Below are 21,501 nucleotides of genomic sequence, written 5' to 3' on the forward strand. Positions count from 1 at the left end.
CACGGCCAAAGTGATGCACCAGCTCCGCATCATCCGGCATTTGTGCCAGGTGCCTGAGACACTGCAGGGGCTGTGCCTCTGAGGCCATCAGCAACTCCCGCTCCCTGCTGCAGGTACTGCTCTGGCTCACTGTAAATGGGGAGCTAGTGGAAGGGGAAATGGAACCCCCTGGCACTCACTAAAAGGGAAAGTGGTGGATTCTCCATCTCTTGATGTCATTGAATGAAGACTAGATGCCTTTCTGGAATGTGTGTGCCCAAAGAGTAACTATTGTACTATACAGGAAGCCTATGATATGCAGGGGCTTAGATTAGATGCTCTAAAGGTCTCTTGTGGCCATAAAGTCTACTAATTTTGGAAACACTGAGTGTAGCATTGGGAGCAGCCTCTGATGTTTTACTGTCTAGCCCACTTGCTTCCTAGAATGAAGACGCATTGAGTGGGGTGATCCACAGAGAGTAGCCCAAACCTTCATAGTGTCAGGCCAGCAGCAGGACATTAGCACTTAAGGGTTTGATTGGTGGCAGTGATATCACAAAGGTCTTTTGCAGGACCTCAGCATATTGGTCAAAGGTGTTAGGGAGGTGGTAACCTCAGAGAGAGATGCTGCCATCAGCGAGGCAGGACAGGGGCGCATGGCCAGGGAAACCTCAGAGACCCCTGTGGCTTTGCTTCAGCAAGTCTCCTTCTCGAGGTTTCTCTTGAGGACTGAGAGAGTGTTAGGATTCACGTATTTGAGTGAGAGCAGGAGCCTCTTTCGAGTTGTCTCCTTTCCTTTTACTGATTTTACTAGAAAACAGACATCCCTGTTTAGAAAGTAAGAGCCTCCTAGAGGTTTTGGAACCTGCTCAGTCTGATCCATCTGGTGTCAGCTGAATTCTAGGCATGGAAAACACTAGTTCAAGGTGGCAGAATTTTAATCCCTCCCTGTGATTTTGTCTGGTAGAATCACTGGGGACATTAGGGTTTGTCCTTTTCGTTTTACCTTTTCCTCCATCCCTCCTTCCTTTCTCTTTATCTCTTACTTCTTTTGTCCTTTCTCTTGTTCCCCTCCCACCACCAGGAGTGGTATATGTGTGTGTGTGTGTGTGTGTGTGTTGCTGGGGGTGCTCTTCACCTCCCCTTGTTGGGAGTTGATCCAAAACTGTATGGTTGAAATAGTGCTTGGACTCCACTGACACTAGATGCTGCCATCGTGTGGTTTAGCATTAGTGTCTGGGATGACTTGGGGCAAGATCTCAACCTCCCCGCAACCCACTTCACTGCTGCCAGAATCCCACCTGCCCCCCCTGCTAGAGCCGCCTCCCTGCCCAACCTGGGTGGGGGTGGAGAAGAGGGTTCTGATAACTTGAGCTGTGGTTTGGAGGTGGAACAGCTGTCAAGGGCACTGAGGGGGAGGTAGCAGGAGCTCACCCTACAAGGACGGGGGTTGGCACTGGAAATTACTAGAAAGGAGAAGACGACTCCATTCTGGGGTTCAGGAGGTGAATTCATCCCTCAGTGGTGGGCAGGTGCTGGGTGTAAATACTGCTGGTTCCAGGTATCCTTAATTGCCCCAGATTCCTCGGGGCATTTGAGTCTCTGACAGGTTCTCGTTCCCTTGCAGGAGGAGGACGTCTCGGCCAAAGGGATGCACCAGCTCCGCATCATCCGGCACTTACGCCATGTGCCTGAGACACTTCAGGGGCTGTTCCTCTGAGGCCTTAGCAACTCCCTCTCCCTGCTGCAGGTACTGCTCTGGCTCACTGTAAATGGGGAGGTAGTGGAAGGGGAAATGGAGCCCCCTGGCACTCACTAAAAGGGAAAGTGGTGGATTCTCCAACTCTTGATGTCATTGATTGAAGACTAGATGCCTTTCTGGAACGTGTGTGCCCAAAAAGTAGCTATTGTACTATACTGGAAGCCTAAGATATGGAGGGGGTTAGATGAGATGCTGTAAAGGTCTCTTCTGGCCAGAAAGTCTGCTACTTTTGGAAACACTGAGTGTAGTATTGGGAGCAGCCTCTGATGTTTTACTGTCTAGCTAGCTTGCTTCCTAGAATGAAGACGAATTTTGTGGTGTGATCCACAGAGCGTAGCTCAAACCTTCAAAGTGTCAGGCCAGCAGCAGGACATGAGCACTTTAGGGTTTGGTTGGGTGTGGCAGTGATATCACAAAGGCTTTTTCAAGGTCCTCAGCGTACTGGTCAAAGGTGTTAGGGAGGTGGTGACCTCAGAGAGAGATGCTGTCTTCAGCCAGGGAGGACAGGGGCTTACGACCAGGGAAACCTCAGAGACCCCTGTGGCTTTGCTTCAGCAAGTCTCCTTCTCAAAGTTTCTTTTTGAGGACTGAGAGAGTGTTAGGGTTGACGTATGTGAGTGCGAGCAGGAGCCTCTTTCGAGTTTTCTCCTTTCCTTTTACTGATTTTACTTGAAAATTAGAAGGTAAGAGCCTCCAAGAGGTTTTGGAACCTGCTCAGTCTGATCCATCTGGTGCCAGCTGAATTCTCGGCATGGAAAACAGTAGTTTAAGGTGGCAGAATTTTATTCCCTCCCTGGAATTTTGTCCCGTAGAATCACTGGGGACACTAGGGTTTGTCCTTTTCATTTTACCTTTTCCTCCATCCCTCCTTCCTTTCTCTTCATCTCTTACTTCTTTTGTCCTTTCTCTTGTTCCCCTCCCACCTCCAGGAGTGGTGTGTGTGTTGCTGGGGGTGCTCTTCACCTCCCCTTGTGGGAAATTGATCCAAAACTGTCGGGTTCAAATAGTGCTTGGACTCCACTGACACTAGATGCTGCCATCCTGTGGCTTAGCATTAGTGTCTGGGATAACTTGGGGCAAGATCTCAACTTCCCCGCAACCCACTTCACTGCTGGCAGAATCCCTCCTGCCCCCCCTGCTAGGGCTGCCTCCCTGCGCAACCTGGGTTGGGGTGGAGAAGAGGGTTCTGATAAGTTGAGCTGTGGTTTGGAGGTAGAACAGCAGTCAAGGGTACTGAGGGGGAGGTAGCAGGAGCTCACCCTACAAGGTGGTGGGTTGGCACTGGAGGTTACTAGAAAGGACAAGAAGACTCCATTCTGGGGTTCAGGAGGTGAATTCATCCCTCAGTGGTGGGCAGGTAGTCAGTTTAAATACTGCTGGTTCCAGGTGCCCTTAATTCCCCCTGATTCCTCGGGGCGTTTGAGTCTCTGACAGGTTCTCGTTCCTTTGCAGGAGGAGGACGTCACGGCCAAAGTGATGCACCCGCATCATCCGCCACTTGCGCCAGGTGCCTGAGACACTGCAGGGGCTGCGCCTCTGAGGCCTTCAGCAACTCCCGCTCCCTGCTGCAGGTACTGCTCTGTCTCCCTGTAAATGGCGAGCTAGTGGAAGGGGAAATGGAGCCCCCTGGCACTCACTAAAAGAGAAAGTGGTGGATTCTCCATCTCTTGATGTCATTGAATGAAGACTAGATGCCTTTCTGGAATGTGTGTGCCCAAAAAGTAACTATTGTACTATACAGGAGGCCTATGATATGCAGGGGCTTAGATGAGATGCTGTAAAGGTCTCTTGTGGCCATAAAGTCTACTAATTTTGGAAACACTGAGTGTAGTATTGGGAGCAGCGTCTGATGTTTTACTGTCTAGCCGGCTTGCTTCCTAGAATGAAGACGCATTGAGTGGGGTGATCCACAGAGAGTACCTGTGTCAAGGCTGTATCCCCACTTTGAAGTTTAGGGTACAAATGTAGGGGCCTGCATGAAAACCTCTAAGCTTAACCACCATCCCAAGGCTAATTTCCTCCCCTGAGTAGCCTTGAGAAACCTTTCACCAATTCCCTGGTGAATACAGATCCAAACCCCTTGGATCTTAAAACAAGGAGAAATTAACCATCCCCCCTCCTTCCTCCCACCAACTTCTGGTGAATACAGATCCAACCCCCTTGGATCTAAAAGAAGGAGAAATTAACCATTCCCCTCCTTCCTCCCACCAACTCCTGGTGAATCAAGATCCAAACTCCTTGGATCTTAAAACAAGGAAAAATCAATCAGGTTCTTAAAAATAAGGCTTTTAATTAAAGAAAAAGGTAAAAATCATCTCTGTAAAATCAGTATGGAAATTAACCTTACAGGGTAATCAAACTTAAAGAGCTCAGAGGACTCCCCTCTAGTCTTAGGTTCAAAGTACAGCAAACAAAGATAAACACTCTAGGAAAAGGTACATTTACAAGTTGAGAAAACAAAGGAAAACTAACACGCCTTGTTTGAAATAGGAGAGACTTGTTTAGAAAGATGTGGAGAACCTGGATTGATGTCTGGTCCCTCTCAGTCCCGAGGGCGAACACCCACACAAACAAAGAACACAAACAAAAGCCTTCCCCTCCCCAAGATTTGAAAGTATCTTGTCCCCTTATTGGTCCTTTAGGTCAGATGCCAGCCAGGTTACCTGAGCTTCTTAACCCTTTACAGGGAAAAGGATTTTGGAGTCTCTGGCCAGGAGGATTTTATAGTACTGTACACAGGACAGCTGTTACCCTTCCCTTTATAGTTATGACAACCTCAAACCTTCAAAGTGTCAGGCCAACAGCAGGACATTAGCACTTCAGGGTTTGGTTGGGTGTGGCAGTGACATCACAAAGGCCTTTTGCAGGATGTCAGCTTATTGGTCAAATGTGTTAGGGAGGTGGTGACCTCAGAGAGAGATGCTGACATCAGCCTGGCAGGACAGGAGCACAGGGCCAGGGAAACCTCAGAGACCCTGTGGCTTTGCTTCAGCAAGTCTCCTTCTCGAGGTCTTTCTTTGAGGACTGAGAGAGTATTAGGGTTCACGTACGTGAGTGCGTGCAGGAGCCTCTTTCGAGTTTTCTCCTTTCCTTTTACTGATTTTACTAGAAAACAGACGTCCCTGTTTAGAAGGTAAGAGCCTCCAAGAGGTTTTGGCAGCTGCTCAGTCTGATCCACGTGGTGCCAGCTGAATTCTAGGCATGGAAAACAGTAGTTTAAGATGGCAGAATTTTATTCCATCCCTTGGATTTTGTGCCGTAGAATCACTGGGGACATTAGGGTTTGTCCTTTTTGTTTTACCTTTTCCTCCATCCCTCCTTCCTTTCTCTTCATCTCTTACTTCTTTTGTCCTTTCTCCTGTTCCCTTCCCACCACCAGGAGTGGTGTGTGTGTGTGTGTTGCTGGGGGTGCTCATCACCTCCCCTTGTGGGAAGTTCATCGAAAACTGTGGGGTTGAAATAGTGTTCGGACTCCACTGACACTAGATGCTGCCATCCTGTGGCTTGGCATTAGTGTCTGGGATGACTTGGGGCAAGATCTCAACTTCCCCGCAACCCACTTCACTGGGTTGCGGGGCCATCAGCAACTCCCGCTCCCTGCTGCAGGTACTGCTCTGGCTCACTGTAAATGGGGAGCTAGTGGAAGTGGAAATGGAGCCCCCTGGCACTCACTAAATGGGAAAGTGGTGGATTCTCCATCTCTTGATGTCATTGATTGAAGACTAGATGCCTTTCTGGAATGTGTGTGCCCAAAAAGTAACTATTGTACTATACAGGAAGCCCATGATATGCAGGGGGTTAGATAAGATGCTCTAAAGGTCTCTTCTGGCCATAAAGTCTACTAATTTTGGAAACACTGAGTGTAGCATTGAGAGCAGCCTCTGATGTTTTACCGTCTAGCCGGCTTGCTTCCTAGAATGAAGACGCATTGAGTGGGGTGATCTGTAGAGAGTAGCTCAAACCTTCAAAGTGTCTGTTCAGCAGCAGGTGATTAGCACTTCACGGGATGGGTGGGTGTGGCAGTGACATCACAAAGGCCTTTTGCAGGACCTCAGCCTATTGGTCAAAGGTGTTAGGGAGGTGGTGACCTCAGAGAGAGATGCTGACATCAGCCAGGCAGGACAGGGGCGCAGGACCAGGGAAACCTCAGAGACCCCTGTGGCTTTGCTTCAGCAAGTCTCCTTCTCGAGGTCTCTCTTTGAGGCCTAAGAGAATATTAGGGTTCACGTATTTGAGTGCGAGCAGGAGCCTCTTTCGAGTTTTCTCCTTTCCTTTTACTGATTTTACTAGAAAACAGACGTCCCAGTTTACAAGGTAAGAGCCTCCAAGAGGTTTTGGAACCTACTCAGTCTGATCCATCTGGTTGGGGAGGGCGTTGGGGGGAGAAGGAGAAGGATAGGTCAGGGATTCTGAGGGGGCAGTTGGGGGGCAGGAAGTCGGTGGGGGTCAGATAGGGGGCAGGGCCAGGCTGTTTGGGGAGGCACAGCCTTCCCTACCCTAAAGCTCATTCAGCAGTTGGAGGCTTGCAGACAGCTATTTAACACAATGAGTCAAGCTGTTATCTTTTCCCTTAGGGCTACCATCCCTTTCACTTCTCAAATGGTGTCCCTAGCCTCTGTTTGTCAGAGGGTGGAGATGGATGGCAGGAGAGAGATCACTTGATCATTACGTGTTAGGTTCACTCCCTCTGGGGCACTTGGCATTGGCCACTGTCGGTAGACAGGATACTGGGCTGGACGGACCTTTGGTCTGACCCAGTACGGCCTTTCTTATGTTCTAATCTAAATGAACCCAAAGTTCTGGAGACAGATATGAGTCAAGGAAGCCAGCAGAGTATCAGAAACCTGGAAGAATCTCTGACTGGATGGGCTCAGGCGTTTGGTCACAAGCTGAGGTGGTTCAAAAGTTTTAGATTTTTTTTAAGCAGAATTTTTTATTGTTTCTTTAAACAATCAAACACAGCAAGCAGCAAATATTTGGCCACACATTTCTGAAACCCCAAACCATGTTCAGGTTTTGGCAGACTAATTTCAGCTTTTCAATTAAAAAAAAACCACAACAAATTTTGAAGGAAAGCAGACATTGTCCGTGATTTTTTCTGCTTTTTAAAAACCCCTAAGTTTTCGATCCAAAAAAAGTTTTGACGGAAAATATTTTCCCAACCCTTTTAGTGCCTTTTAGCACTAGCTGATGCTGAGAACCAGTGATACCTTGTAAAGGTGACTTGAAAAGAAGTTTTCTCAAAACTGAGTTTGTGCTGAGATGTGGAAGGTTTTTAAATGTTTATTTTTCCCAGGGCCACCCGGGGGGTGGGGGGAGGCAAATGGGGCAATTTGCCCCATGGCCACAGGGGTCCCCACGAGAATATAGTATTCTATAGTATTGCAACTTTTTTTATGGAAGGGGCCCCCAAAATTGCTTTGCCCCAGGCCCCCTGAATCCTCTGGGCGGCCCTGAACTTACCTTGGTGTCTTGTGGCTCTGCTCCTCCCTGAAACAAGGAGAAAGTGAGCGATGAGAACTCCCCTGAACATAGACACTCTGAATAGTATGCACTTTCAGTCTATATTAGGAATTAATGAGATTTACAAAATTTGGGCAGGATCGCGGTACAAACAAACAAGCAGAAATGAATAGACAGTAAATTACCTGGGAGCTTCTACTCTAACACTCAAATAAAGTCCTTAAAAATATGTTTCAGTCAATCTCTATTCAGAGCCTTCTCAAATTTAAATAGTGGGAGTTGGGTACCGAAGTGTCCCTTGTTCCCATGAAAATCCTTCCCTTCAAAGCATCTCAAACTGACAACTTTGTTAACTTTGTGTCAGGTTTAATATTAGAAAAAACACACACTAGACGAATGTGTTATATAAATATTAAACCAAACCAAACCACTAAATATCTGAAATTTCAACTAAATTTCCAATCCTATCCTTCCCCCAGCTGGTACATTCCTGACCCCTAATATGAACACGTATGGGTATGTTATAAATATTACAAGTCAAGAACATTCTCACAGTATGTAACACACACAGCTGCTTTCGACAGAACCCCCAACCTCAACACCTAACAAGAGGCAAGATAAATAAAAATCAGATAAACTGTATGGGTTTTATCTTGACCTGCATTCTGATTACCAAGAATCTTCACTCCCCAGGAATGAAGATTATTTAGATAGAATCAATAATACAGAATACGCCATATAAAGCAATTCAGAATCACCATTTACCCTGACTCAATACTTTAAGGAGAAGAACACTCTGATGGCTTGGATACCATCTGCCAAGACATTGTATCTTATCGGATTCAGTGTTGTTGAAAGCTATGACACTGATAGAAATAGAGCAGACATTTGTCTGACACTTCATCGAGAGGCCTTCGGGAGCCACTGAAGGAAGATCAGTCAATAGGCAGACAAATGTAACTGGGGCCGAGCTGTGCACCCAGCAGGCCAAACATGGTTCCCCACACACCTGGAAATGTGAGTTACGGGGAGGCAATGCGGGGTAATCACGATGGACAAGGAAGCTTTCCTCACCAAGTGAATGATGGACATCGTACTGGAAAAGGGGGAGGGAGGGATGCTGATGCTCTGTGTAATTCAAAACTGAGTAGGCTAATGTACATTCATGCCTGGCAATAACTGAGGGAACATTGTTAGGGGGCTTATTCCTTCACCCTCTCACTTCCCTGGTCCTTCTCGCATGAACAGAGAGTAACAATACCCAAAGTCCGAAGGTGCAAACAATTCGATGAACTTCCAGGAAGCATGATTCCAGTTTCCTTCTCAATCCAAGATACGCAACTTCAGCTACGTGAATAGCATAGCTGAAGTCGAAGTATCTTGGATCGAATTACCTGGGGTCCAGACAGCGCGGGATCGGTGGCCGTGGCTCCCCCGTCAACTGCACTACCGCCGCTCACTCTGGTGGAGTTCCGGAGTCGACGGTGTGCACGTTCGGGGATCGATATATCGATCCCAGATAAATCGATTGCTACCCGCCGATACGGCGCGTAGTGAAGACGTACCCTAGTGTCCCCCTTCCCAGCTCTGACACCACAGAGCCTTGCCTGTGTCCCTGTTCCTGTTCCCATTCCCTGTTCCCATTCCTGCCCTTAGCAAAACATGATCCCAATTCCCCCACCCACAGTCTCTGTTCCCATTCCCCCCTTACTTCCTGATTGACTGCAGACTATATAGTAAAACTTGAGTTCTGCTTAGCTAGGGTTACCATATTTCAGCAAGCAAAACAGAGGACGGGAGGAGCCCCGCCCCTGCCCCTCCCACTTCCCACCCCCCAGAACCCTCAACCCTCCCCCCGTTCCTTGTCCCCTGACTGCCCCCTCCTGGGACCCCTGCCCCTAACTGCCCCCCAGGACTCCACCCCCTATCTAAGCCTCCCTGCCTCTTGTCCCCTGACTGCCCCAACCCTTATCCACACCCCCACCCCCAGACAGACCCCTGGGACTCCCACGCCCCATCCAACCACTCCCCACCCCCTGACAGCCCCCCCCCAGAACTCCCAACCCATCTAAACCCCTCTGCTCCCTGTCCCCTGACTGCTCCGATCCCTCTCCCCACTCCTGCTCCCTGACAGCTCCCCCCCAGAACTCCCAACCCCCCACCCCTCCCGCTCCTTGTCCCCTGACTGCCCCCTCCTGGGACCCCTGCTCCTAACTGCCCTCCAGAACCCCACCTCCTACCTAAGCCTCCCTGTTCCTTATCCCCTAACTGCTCCTTCCTAAGACCCCCCCCAACTGCCCCCCAGGACCCTACCCCCTACCTGTACCCTGACTGCCCAAAACTTTCTCCACTCCCCCCAAAAAGCCCCCCCCCCGAACTCCCGACCCCCCCCGTTTCTTGACTGCCCCCTCCAGAACCTCCCTGCCCCTTCTCCTGCCCCCCTGGCCCCCTTACCCTGCTGCTCAGAACAGGGTGTTGGGCTCTGCGCGAGCCGGAGATGTGGCTGCGCTCCCCAGCACAACACACAACACGGTCCCTGGCCCTGCACAGTGCTGCTGGAGCCGGGCGCGGGGCTGCCGGGGAGGAGCTGCCGGCTCAGAATGCAGGGAGGGAGGGAGGAGGAGGAGCTCCTCTACAGCTGCTCCGTAGTCCAGCCCGTGACTTTCCTGCAGCCCTCCCAGCCGCTCGCTCTGCTCTGCCGGGGGGGGGAGGGGGGGGGGAAAATCCCGGACATTTTGAGTGATTTACAAATTCCCCCCAGACGCTATTTTTAGCACAAAAAGGAGGACATGTCCGGGTAAATCCGGACGAATGGTAACCCTAGCCGACCCAGGCTGGAGACGCGCCTCCTCCCCCCACACCCTCCTTACCTGCTTCAGGCTTCCCGTGAATCAAATATTCGTGGGAAGCAGGGGAGGGGGCGGAGTTGGGGCGGGGACTTTGGGGAAGGGGCAGAGTTGGGGCGGGGGGGCATGGGCGGGGCCCCGTGGAGTGTCCTCCTTTTGGAGGCTCAAAATATGGTAACCCTAGGGTCGGCCCGCCCAGCACTGCCAGTCCCCGGCCCGGCCCCCAGCCGAGCACCTCCGGCCCGCCCAGCACTGCCGGCCCCCGGCCGAGCACCTCCGGCCCGCCCAGCACTGCCGGCCCCCGGCCGAGCACCCCCGGCCCAGCCTCGCCGACCGCCGGCCCCCAAGTCCCCGGCCCGGCCCGGCCGACCTCCGTCCCCCAAGCCCCCGGCCCGGCCCGGCCGACCTCTGTCCCCCGAGCCCCCGAGCCGCCGGCCCCCGAGCCCCCGGCCCGGCACCGCTGGCTCCCGAGCCCCCGGCCCGGCACCGCTGACCGCCGGCCGCCGGCCCGCATGTCCCGATTTTCCCGGACATGTCCGGCTTTTGGGGATTTCCCCCCGGACGGGGATTTGGAGCCCAAAAAGCCGGACATGTCCGGGAAAATCCAGACGTATGGTAACCCTACTCTATGCACGGTAAGAGAAGGGACAAAGGAAGCAGCCATTAAACAGAAGACTAGATCCTGGATGAAATTTGGCCAGTAAGACTGTTGAGAGCTTTGCTTTGAATGTAACACAATTTGTTAAGTTAGGCGCCAATTGTGTTTTATCGTCATTTTTCTTCTAACCATTTTGGACGTTTATGCCTCCTTACTTGTATTCACTTAAAATCACTCTCTTTGTAGTTAATAAACTTGTTTAATTGTTATATCTAATCGAGTGTGATTAAATTGAAGTGTCTGGGAAACTCAATTTGGTGTAACAAATTGTGCATATTATTTCTTTTAAAGAAATATGGACTTTTTATGAATTTGTCTTGTGCAGAGAGGGCTTGGCATTACAGGACAGATATTGCTGGGGGAACACCCTGAAATATAACCAAGGTGTGGCTGGCTGGTAGGATTGCCAAATTTCTAATCACACAAAACAGAACACCTCTGCCCTGTCCTCTCTCTTCTTCGAGGCCCCGCCTATGCCCTGCTCCTTCTCCGAGGCCCCGCCTCTGCTTGCTTCATGCCCCTCTCCAATCGTTGCTCACTCTTCTTCACCCTCATTCACTTTCACCGGGCTGGGGCAGAGGATTGGAGGGGGAGGCGAGGACTCTGGCCTGGGGGGTGCAGGCTCTGGGGTGGGGCCAGGGATGAGGGGTGCGGGGTTCCAGCTGCAGTTACTGCAGCTGCGAGGAAGCAGCTGCCAAGACCCTGCAGCCTCTGGGCACATGGGTGGTCCTGCAGCTCTACACATTGGTCACTGTACCCTCTACACATTGGAGCACTTAGGGGCCACAGGGACTTAGTGGCCACTTCTAGGAGCCACGTGGCGCTGGGGCAGGCAAGGAGCCTGCCTTAGTCCCAAGCCCCTGCTGCACCGCCGACTGGACTTTTAACAGTCCACCAGAGCCACCAGGGGCCCTTTTCGACCAGGCGTTCTGGTGGAAAACTGGCTGCCTGGCAACCCTACTGGCTGGCTGCTGCACACACACAGACGTAGCTGGGAGGGACTTGCATGCTGGAGGCTGTTTGTGAGCAGTCCTGACTGGTGCGTACAGCAGCAAAGCAGTGAAAAGGGAACCCCAGGTTAGGGGGAAAGGGTGACCCAGCTACGCACTAGTCTAGATTGTCCCCTGGGTATGTCACACCTGCCTTCTGCAGGGTTTTGTGACTCACAGTCTAAGGCGTCAGTCTCTCCCCCATTTGTTGTGCAGGAGCTCAGGCGCCTAACTCAGGCTTTGTGAATCCCAGTGATTTTTCTAGGTGCCTAGAAGTGAAGTGTTGTGACGCTCAGCATCACTGTGCCTAACTCCTGTTGTGTATTCAGACCGTCGGGCCAACGTCCCTTTGTGGAGCTGGGCCTAATCTCATTTTGTAATGGCAGCACAATATCATAATCTTGTGCTTAGAGTTTAGACATGGAGCCCTGGGTGAACTTGATTTTCTCTGTGAACTGCTGCATGTGAATCAGATTAAAGCAAAGTGGCAGCACATCACAAGTCAAATCAGCTTTAAGGAAACCCACGAAACCAAAAGAAGGGGTTACTCTCCTGTGCAGTAACTGTAGTTCTTCTAGAGGGTGTGTCCCTAGGGGTGCACCACACTGGGCCTGCGTGTGCCCCTTGTGCCCTGCATCTAGGCCAGTGGCTCTCAAACTTTTGTACTGGTGACCCCTTTCACATAGCAAGCTTCTGAGTGCGACCCCCTCCCCTATAAATTAAATTTTTTTTTTTTAAATTAACCATTATAAATGCTGGAGGCAAACCGGGATTTGGGGTGGAGGTTGACAGCTCACGACCTCCCATGTAATAACCTCGCGACTCCCTGAGGGGTCCTGACCCCAGTTTGAGAACCCCTGGTCTAGGCCATATCAGGCTGCATGGCCAAACAGTCCGCTGAGTTCCTTCTGCACCACCAAGTCTGAGCAGAAACTCTGAAGCAGAGGGGAGGCGGACGGGTAGTGGGGCATCCAGAGGGGGACACATCTCAAAGAACTACAGTTACTACACAGGGGGAGTAACCCCTTTTTCTTCTTCAAGTCCTATCCCTACTACCGCTCAGGGTGATTTCTGAGCAGTATCCCCAGTAGGAGGAAGAAGCTTTGGAATGGAGTCCAGAACAGAAGAGAAAATTGCGTTGCTGACTGCAGCATCAGACCTGGAGACATCGACTAATGCATAGTGTCTAGCGAAAATATCTACTGAAGACCACATATCGGTCCTGCAGCTGTCTGAAATGGGCACATTTTAAAGTAGATCTATAGATGTAGACTGTGATCTGGTTGAATGTGCCAAAATACTGATAGGGAGTGTAATGGCGACAGCTTGGTATCAAGTTGTGATTCAAAAGTCTCTGGATGGAAATGACAAATCCCTTAAATCTATCTGCAATCAAAATGAATAGTCTATTGGATTTGTGAACTGGTTTAGTTCTGTCGAGGTAGAAGGCTTCTGCCCTCCTGACATCTGGAGTGTGGAGAACTGTCTCCTGGTGGGAAGTATGTGGTTTTGGGAAGAAAACTGGCAGCTATATGGTCTGATTCAGGTGAAAATTGGAAGTCACGTTAGGGAGAAAGCTGGGATGCAGTCGGAAGGAGACCTTCTCCTTGTGAAACATTGAAAGGGGGTGTGGGGAGGGGCTGCCATGAATGCACCAATCTCGCTGACTCTGTGAGCTGAGGTATAAGTATGAAAGGGATTTTTGAGCCATTGGTGATCCACTGAATCTCTGTTTGTTTGCAGGAGTGTAGATGCCCAAAGTGCATAATATGGTCCTGGAATCTTTAAGGGGATTTAATGACTTGTCAGTGTTCTCTGCAAACAACTTTCATCTGCCAAATTGAAGAGCCTCAACTGTATTCTGAATTTCCCTGGGGAAGCCAGACAATATCAGCCAGGAAGCCCGGCACAGAACTGCCGCCACAGAGATGCAGTGTCTGTATCATCAAGAGCTGCCTGCAAAGACATTCTTGCCAACAACTGACCCTCAGCAACAATTGCCTGGAATTGTTCTCTTTGATCCGAGTGAAGGCATTCAATAAATGACTCAAATTATGTATAGTTGGTAAAGTATTTGGCCATAAATGCTGGGTAATTTGCATAGAGGAATTGCAGCATAGCTGATGAATAGGCCTTCCAGCCTAGTGGGGTCCAGATGCTTTTGGTCTCTGTCATATGGGGTGGATTTGTAATGGTGTTCACCACATCAACAAAGAGAGGTTGGAAAACAGCAATTCAGAGTCCTTGGAGGGGACATAGTATTATTTGTTAGCCCTCCTACAAGTGGGTGTCACCGTAGCTGGGATTTGCCAGATGGTTCTAGTGGGTTCCCATAGAGCCTCATTAATGGGAAAGGTGACTCCTGATGGCGTCACAGAGTGCAGAATATCCAGCAGCTTGTGTTGGAGTTCTCCAAGTTCTTCCAGTGGTATCTGCAGATTCTGGCACTGGCTTAATGTGGTCCTGGAACTGGCAAAAATCATGAACTAGCAGAAAGGCATCAGGGCCTCATCTGGGAAGGAGGTCTGAGATGTGGCTTCTTTGTCTGCCCTGGACTGCTGTTCCTGAAATGTTTCCTCTTGCTGCTGGGGAGGGGAAGTTTGGGTCTCCCTGTCATCCCAATGGGATGGGGCTGGGACCTAGAGAACTGCTGACAATAGGCAGTATAGGGATTCCAATATGTCCCTTGAGGCCATTACTGGGAAGGGGGTAGCATCCGGAGCTGCTCCCACCAGGATCGATGAGGTCCCAAAACATCTCCCCTGCCCCTTCGGGAAAGGGGTGTGTGTGTGTGAGGATGCTTTGGAGAACCTTGCACAAAAAGAGAGGAGGTAGAGGGAAGGTCATCTGGAGCAGCTCCCAGAGAATGGGACTGGCAGGACAATGGCACCAGGGAGGCAAAGGGATCTGGAGATGGGGGATTCTCGATACCGAAAGGTGCTCTGTGGCTGCTACCAACAGAGACTGAGGTTCAGCACTCATCACCAATTCCTTTTGTAGTCTGACGTCCTGAGGTACCGAGAGCTTTTGTGGTACCGAGAGGTGTCTGTCCTTTTCTGATGGCAATGGAGTCCTGGGGTGCCACGGGGCTGGTGCAGATGAGGTTGAAGGCTTTCATGGTACCTCAGCAGTTGGTAAGGATATTGAGAGTGGAGTCTGAGATGACAGTACTGCTCCTTCTTGTTTGGTGCTACCAGGGTCTTCCCAGAGCTCTGGTTGGACTTAGAATCGTGGCATTTTCCCATGTCCACCATATTGGAGGAGCCTCTTCCACCTTGAGGAAAACCTCTCAGAGGCTGTAGATCTGGCTGGAGTGAATTCTTTTTGTGGAGGAACCCCTGGGAAGGGCACTAGATTTGCTCTTCTGGGAGACTTCAGAGGAAGGCTCTGAGAATTTCTCCTTCCCAGAAGAATGCTGAGCTGAGGTGGAAGGGCCCTATTTGCCCCTGGTAACTGACGTCCAGGGGTTTCCTGACCTGACTCAGGAGCAGGCTGGAGGGAATTCTCCATCATAAGGTGTCAAAGTTTGACTGCCTGGTTCTTCCCAGCCCTATAGTTCAGGCCTAGGCATACATTGCACTTCTGCAGCATGTATGATTCACCCAGGCATCTTTACAAGAGAGGCAGCATTTGAGCTGAATGAAGCGGACATGCCCCTTACAGGGGAGTCTGTGATGGATCCCGCACTTTCTCTTCTTGTGAGGGTGTTCAGGGCGCCATTTCTCGCCCCGATCTGGGGTATTAACTGTCCCACTAGTATCCCAGAAAAGGGAGTGGAGAGGGAGGGACCCCAGCCCGACCTCTACTCCGGGTCCCAGCCCAGGGGCCCTTGGTATAGTGGCAAACCACTTGAACTAGTGATTCCTTCCCCTGGGCTACTTTCCTCTCTGGCCCTTCAGCTTGTGGAGCTTCCTGCCCTCTCTCTGCTTGGGCTAAGTTTCTCCCAACCCCTTGTGTCTGTGGAGTTCCTCTGCTCGGTACAAGCTGGGTTTCCCTTTACCAAGGGTCTTGGGCTTCTGGCCCGCCACTGCACTTTTCCAAACTCTCCTCTGCTTCCCTCCAAACTGCTCTCCTTCAAACTGCTCTCTGCTCCAACAACAAAGCACTCTGCTTCAGTTCCTCCAACTGTCTGATTGAAGCAGGGGGGTTTTTATCAGGTGACTGGCTTCAGGTGCTCTAATTGGTCTAATTGGCTTCAGGTGCACTAATTAAACTGTAGCAGCGTCTCTTCCCTCTACAGGAAATATGGTTCTCAACATCCTGGGGCTTCCATATAGCCCATCTATCACTCTCCTGCTGCCATCTGGCCATGCTGTATCACAATATATATACCTTTATTTTCTATCAAATGGAGAACAAATACCTAACAAACTGACTAATAAAAAGATACAAGCTACTGTGGTAGATCAGAAGCAGATATACTTGGGGGATGGTTTGCACGCGCAACCTGATATTGCCTTGTCAAGGCTGATTCCCCATTCCGGCACTTTGAGTGCAGAGGGTGGGGGCCCGCAAGGATTTTAAAAGTTAATACTGGCCACTCCAGGCTTCTAAACTCCCAAGGTTACAGTTTCTCTCTGACCTTGGCTTGGTAAACACTGCCATCAACCAAATGCAAAACCCTTTTTGGAACCCAAGAAGACACCCTTGGGAATTCCTTCTGGTGAGGTACCCTCAAGCCCTTTCACCTCCGCCCCCTTTGGGGAAGAGCTGAGAAAGAAAACAATGGAAATTAGCTGTTGCCACCAGTTAATTAAACATGTGCACAAATCTCTTAGGACACCAAAAATCCAATCATGTGCTATACAACAGCGCTTCTGGGATTATCCGTTTCAGTCTAACATCTCTTTCTAACTTCTTCAGACTCACTCTTTTCAGCCGCCTCTATGAATTTCTCTTTTCTAAAGTCTTTGTAGTCTTCTTTGATCTTCACACAAATTCCTTTGCACAGTGTTCTGTATTCTTTGCCCATTTTTCCTTCTAATTTCATGCGCACCGTCCTTGCCATCAGATTCACAATTTCCTCACTGATCCTCTGCTTGCATCCCAACATTTTCAATGCTTTTCCCTTCTTAGCTGCTGAGATTAGCTGTGAGATAAACTATTCAGAGGCCTCATCGATGTCCTTGTTGACCTTTATACTCAAGGTTCATTTCACTCACTTCCTGTACAAATGCCTCTTCGTTAAAGTGCCATTTTTGCTTCAGTTTCTGGCTATCTCTCAACTTCATAGACATTGTCAACACATATTTTGAGCGGGCTGATCCTGTGAAAATGATTCGTTCTCGTATTGTCGCTACATCATTAAAGATTCTTCTGGTATCCGTCTTTATATAATCAATCTGATTCAGTGCGACTCCATCCAGATGTTTCCTTGTCCACTGCCGACAAGGTTCTTTTTCAAATATTGTGTTCATTATGTGGAGATGGTTTGCCTCTCCGAATGCAACCAGACAATCATTTCTTACACCTTTACTGAATTTTCTCACATACTTTTCTTTTTCAATCTTTTTTCCACTTACTATTGCATTGAAGTCCCCTTGGATAATTGTGTAGGTGGATCTTTTCTGCATTACCTCCTCCAGCTCTTCGTAGATATGGTCCATTTCTTCATCTTCCTCTTGCTGCGTGGGAGCATACACCTGAATAATTTGAATCGTTCTCCTTCATTTTATCTGAAGCGTGAGACCTGCTATTTGGGGTGACACGATGTTGCCGCTAACTATCCTTGGAACTGTTTCTTTCCTGACAATGACTCCTACACCGCCAATCCTTGCTCTATTGTCAAGTGATCTTCCTAGGAATACTTGCTCTCAGCTTTTCCATTGTGCAATGAGGTCTTTTATTCTTGTGTCAGAGGGGTAGCCGTGTTAGTCTGGATCTGTAAAAAGCAACAAAGAGTCCTGTGGCACCTTAAAGACTAACAGATGTAGTGGAGCATAAGCTTTTGTGGGTGAATCCCCACTTCATCAGATGCATGTCTTTTATTCTTGTTTCACATAACCCTATGACCTCGGCTTTTATTGATTTTCTGACTTCAATGTAAATGTCGATATATGAATCGGATGACAGTGTTCTTGTGTTGTGACTTGCAACAAATAGTTAGACTAGCCTCTGTTTTTCGTCCTGTGTTATCCCAGGTCAGGCTGACGCATGAGTCTGAGCTGTTTTCCAGTTTATTCTGCATTGTGTGGCTTGTTTGGCAGGAGAATCTTGCAGCAGTGCATTCGGGGTGCCAACCCTTGTGTCCTGTAGCTGCGGTACCCCCTCCACTTTGGCCAGGTTGCCCTAGCTTAATAGAGGTATGGTCAGACTACCTACTACCCTGGAGGCTAGCTCAACACCATCTCAGCTTGGTAAGACCTGCCACAGCATATGCTCTGCCGTACTTCAAACCCCTTTCACCCTCACACCAATGCTGAAGTAGGGAGGCAGGATTTTGGGGGGGGGGCCCTCATGCCCTTCCCAAATGGGAGAGTTTAATTCTCAGCACTCTACATTCAGCATTTTCTGCTTTGCTGTCAAGAGGACCCCTGCCCCCAACACAGACAGACAAACTTAACGGTGCCCCCTTCAATCCCTGCCCTCAGTGGTCCCTCAGGGAGATTGCATTACTTTACCCTCCCTCCACCTCTGCCAACCAGCATCAAGTATCTCCCAGCTCAATGGTGCTACTCAGGCACCGCCAGGGTCCATGGGATGTTATGAATGGGAGCACTGATCTGGAGCTCAGTAAGGCACAGAGACAAGGGCAGTTAGGTGGAGGAGCTGTGAGGTGCTGCCATATTCCCAGTTCCTATTGCCATCCTCACAGGGGCAGAATCGCTACTGGTCCCCCAGAATAGCTGTGTCTCATTTATGATGATAAACAGATATCTGCCTACACTATCCGCAAATCCTGAACCAGCAATCACAGTCCTCGGTAAACACCCACATCAGGAATGTGACAGAGCAATGAATATATGAGAGCAGGTGAGGGACTGAGATGTGGCACATTGAACAAACGGGAAATTGATGGAGAATACTTAGAAAATCGTGACAGTGACGCCACCTGCCAGTCCCAACCTTTTCCCAGCTGGTACAATCCTGTCCCAGCTGGGGACACATGTGGGTATGTTATAAATACTGCAGTAAGGAACATCCTCACAGTATGTAAGACACACGCCGCTGCTTTCACCAAACGCCAACCTCCTCCCCTGAGAAGAACCGACGTTCATCCAGAGCCAAAGGAATAAACTTGAAGGATGTTTTGCCCCTACCACAAAAGGAGATTGGATCTGACCTGGGTTTGGTGGTGTTGAAAACTGTTAGACAAGTGGGGAAATGCTTGGCCTAGACTGGGAGAGACTGGCCAGTTGTCTCACAGTTCATGGAAAGGCCTTCAAGGGCCCTAGTGCAGAGAGCCTTTAACAGGCAATAAATGTCATTGGGGCCCAGGGTGCGTATCATTCCTGGATCCCCACACGGGATGACAGACACCTGGAAATGTGAGTTACAGGAGATGGACTGGGAACAGTCACAGTCTAGACAGGGGAGTGCTCTGAAACAGACTGAACGATGGACCACCCCTTCATATGGGAAGAGGGAGGGATTCATTCTCTTCTGAACAGAGTGTAGCTGTGCAAATATTGTCTGGATGCCTTGAGTAACTCCATGGTCAATAGGCTAATGCAGATTCACTCCTGGCCAGAACTCAGAGGCATCCCAAACAAAGAGTGTAGAGACAGGGCCCTAGCCCAGAGAACTGGCTCAACTGCCAGTCCCTCAGAGAACTGACACAAGCTACTGAATCTCTTGGAGGCTTACGCTGAAGGCGCGAAGCTCTGAGATGAGGGCAGCTGTAATCCAGTATCTCCAAAGATGGGCTTTTATTCTTCAGCTTTCACCTCATTATCTAGTCCTCCTGGCCTCATTAGGCTGCTGTAGTGACTCTCCAGACTGAAGGTGTGTGAAGCACTTGGAGCTTCCTGTAATAATCTATGAATACTTAAGGCCCTTCGGTTTTAGTTTTTCAAATTTTTTTTAATTGCCTGGGTTTTACAAAAGCTGTTATTCAGTTTTTACTATTTTCATCCAATTTTTGGACCTCTCCAGTATATGAAAATACAGATTATGTTAAGAACAGCCAATACATTATATTAGATAAATGTGTTTATGTCAATAACAAATTAGCCTAAATGGAAAGGTGATGCTGTCTGTTAAAATAAGGCAATGTAGTGGAAGATCTACACACACACACGCATCCACATATGTAAGCAGGGTCTGAATGAATTCCCGACAGCTAGCTGGGAGTGGGAGAGAGTTCAGGAAAAAACTGTTTACATGAACACACCTAGGCTATGGCTACACTGGCGCTTTACAGCGCTGCAACTTTCTCGCTCAGGGGTGTGAAAAAACACCCCCCTGAGTGCAGCAAGTTACAGCGCTGTAAAATGCCAGTGTAAACAGTGCCCCATCACTGGGAGCCGCGCTCCCAGCGCTGTAAGCTAATCCCCTTGGGGAGGTGGAGTACCTGCAGCGGTGGGAGAGCTCTCTCCCAGTGCTGGCGCCGCGACCACACTCGCACTTCAAAGCGCTGCCCTGGGAGCGCTCCTGCAGCGGCGCCTTGGAGTTTCGAGTGTAGCCATGCCCCTACTCTGCCTAGATATACAGCAGATGGAGCTGTGTTGCTCAAATAAATCAACTTTGGCTGGTGCTGGGTTACAAATCACTCTAGTACTGAATGAAGGAGTAGTGAAATATTGTTTCAATGATGTCATTATTGTAGGAACAACGGGGAGCAGAACTGTGCTTAACCTGTCCCAAATGAGGGGGGTCACCATCAGCTGACCAGCTTGTTAAGCCAGGGCCTGGAATGCCAGAGGCCTATGAAAGTAAGGGGGGACAGATGTACCAATCAGGAAGTGTGGAGTCTTCTTAAGGGTCTCTGGTCTGGTTTAACCTGTTCCTCCCCACTGTTCAAAGAGAGAGCTAAATAGACTTCATTAGGAGCCCCTTCGTTATTTTAAAATCTCAGTTGGAGCTGAAATCAGTTGTGGTTGGGCAGTGTCTCTGCCCACCCTGCTAAGAGCTAAAAATCACTGAGAGCTAAAATTGCTTGTGGTGGGACCGTGTTTGTGCCCAGAGCTGAAAATCACTAAGAGACTGACCTGCAGACGTCACAGCATGAGAGGCAGGTGGCAGTAGAAGGTGACTGACAGTCAGCTGGCGAGGTGGCAATTGGCAGAGCCCGGAGGTGAGGCGCAGTGACGAAGAAGAGCGGGGCACCAATCGGCTGTCAATGCAGCTGGCAAAGAGGAGCGGCACGCAAGTGCTCGGGCAACAGAGCGAGTAATGTGCCTCTTTTACCCGCGCCCTCCACCCAGGGTGGGAGGTGAATTCTGCAGATGCACCTCTGGACTCTGGGTCTGCACTGTAAGGCCTGGTCCACATTGGGGGACGGGGGGTCGATCTAAGATACGGAACTTCAGCTACGAGAATAGTGTAGCTGAAGTCGACATATCCTAGATCAACTTAGAATTACTTCGCGTCCTTGCGGCGCGGGATCGATGGCCGCGGCTCCCCCGTCGACTTTGCTTCCGCCTCTCGCCAAGCTGGAGTTCAGCAGTCGACGGGAGAACAATCAGGGATCAATTTATCATGTCTATACTACACACGATAAATCAATCCCCGATACATCGATTGCTACCTGCTGAGCCGGCGGGTAGTGTGGTGTGCAGAAAAGGGACGGACACGTGAAAGGGACTTTTGGGTTGCTGGACTTAAGAACCTGAGGGAGAAGGACACAGCCCAACTTATTTGTAG

The 21,501-nt window shown here is 49.8% G+C and overlaps 1 long non-coding RNA gene across 1 annotated transcript; it reads left to right on the forward strand.

The window, feature by feature from the left end:
• The first annotated feature begins 1,635 nt into the window (after positions 1-1,635).
• On the forward strand, positions 1,636-14,564 carry LOC135978117 (uncharacterized). Its single transcript, XR_010595529.1, has 3 exons — positions 1,636-1,729; positions 3,194-3,312; positions 13,441-14,564. It is a non-coding gene; the product is annotated as an uncharacterized LOC135978117 (long non-coding RNA).
• Positions 14,565-21,501: the final 6,937 nt, after the last annotated feature.

Source organism: Chrysemys picta, unplaced genomic scaffold, assembly GCF_011386835.1.
Source record: "Chrysemys picta bellii isolate R12L10 unplaced genomic scaffold, ASM1138683v2 scaf126, whole genome shotgun sequence".
NCBI lineage: Eukaryota > Metazoa > Chordata > Testudines > Emydidae > Chrysemys > Chrysemys picta.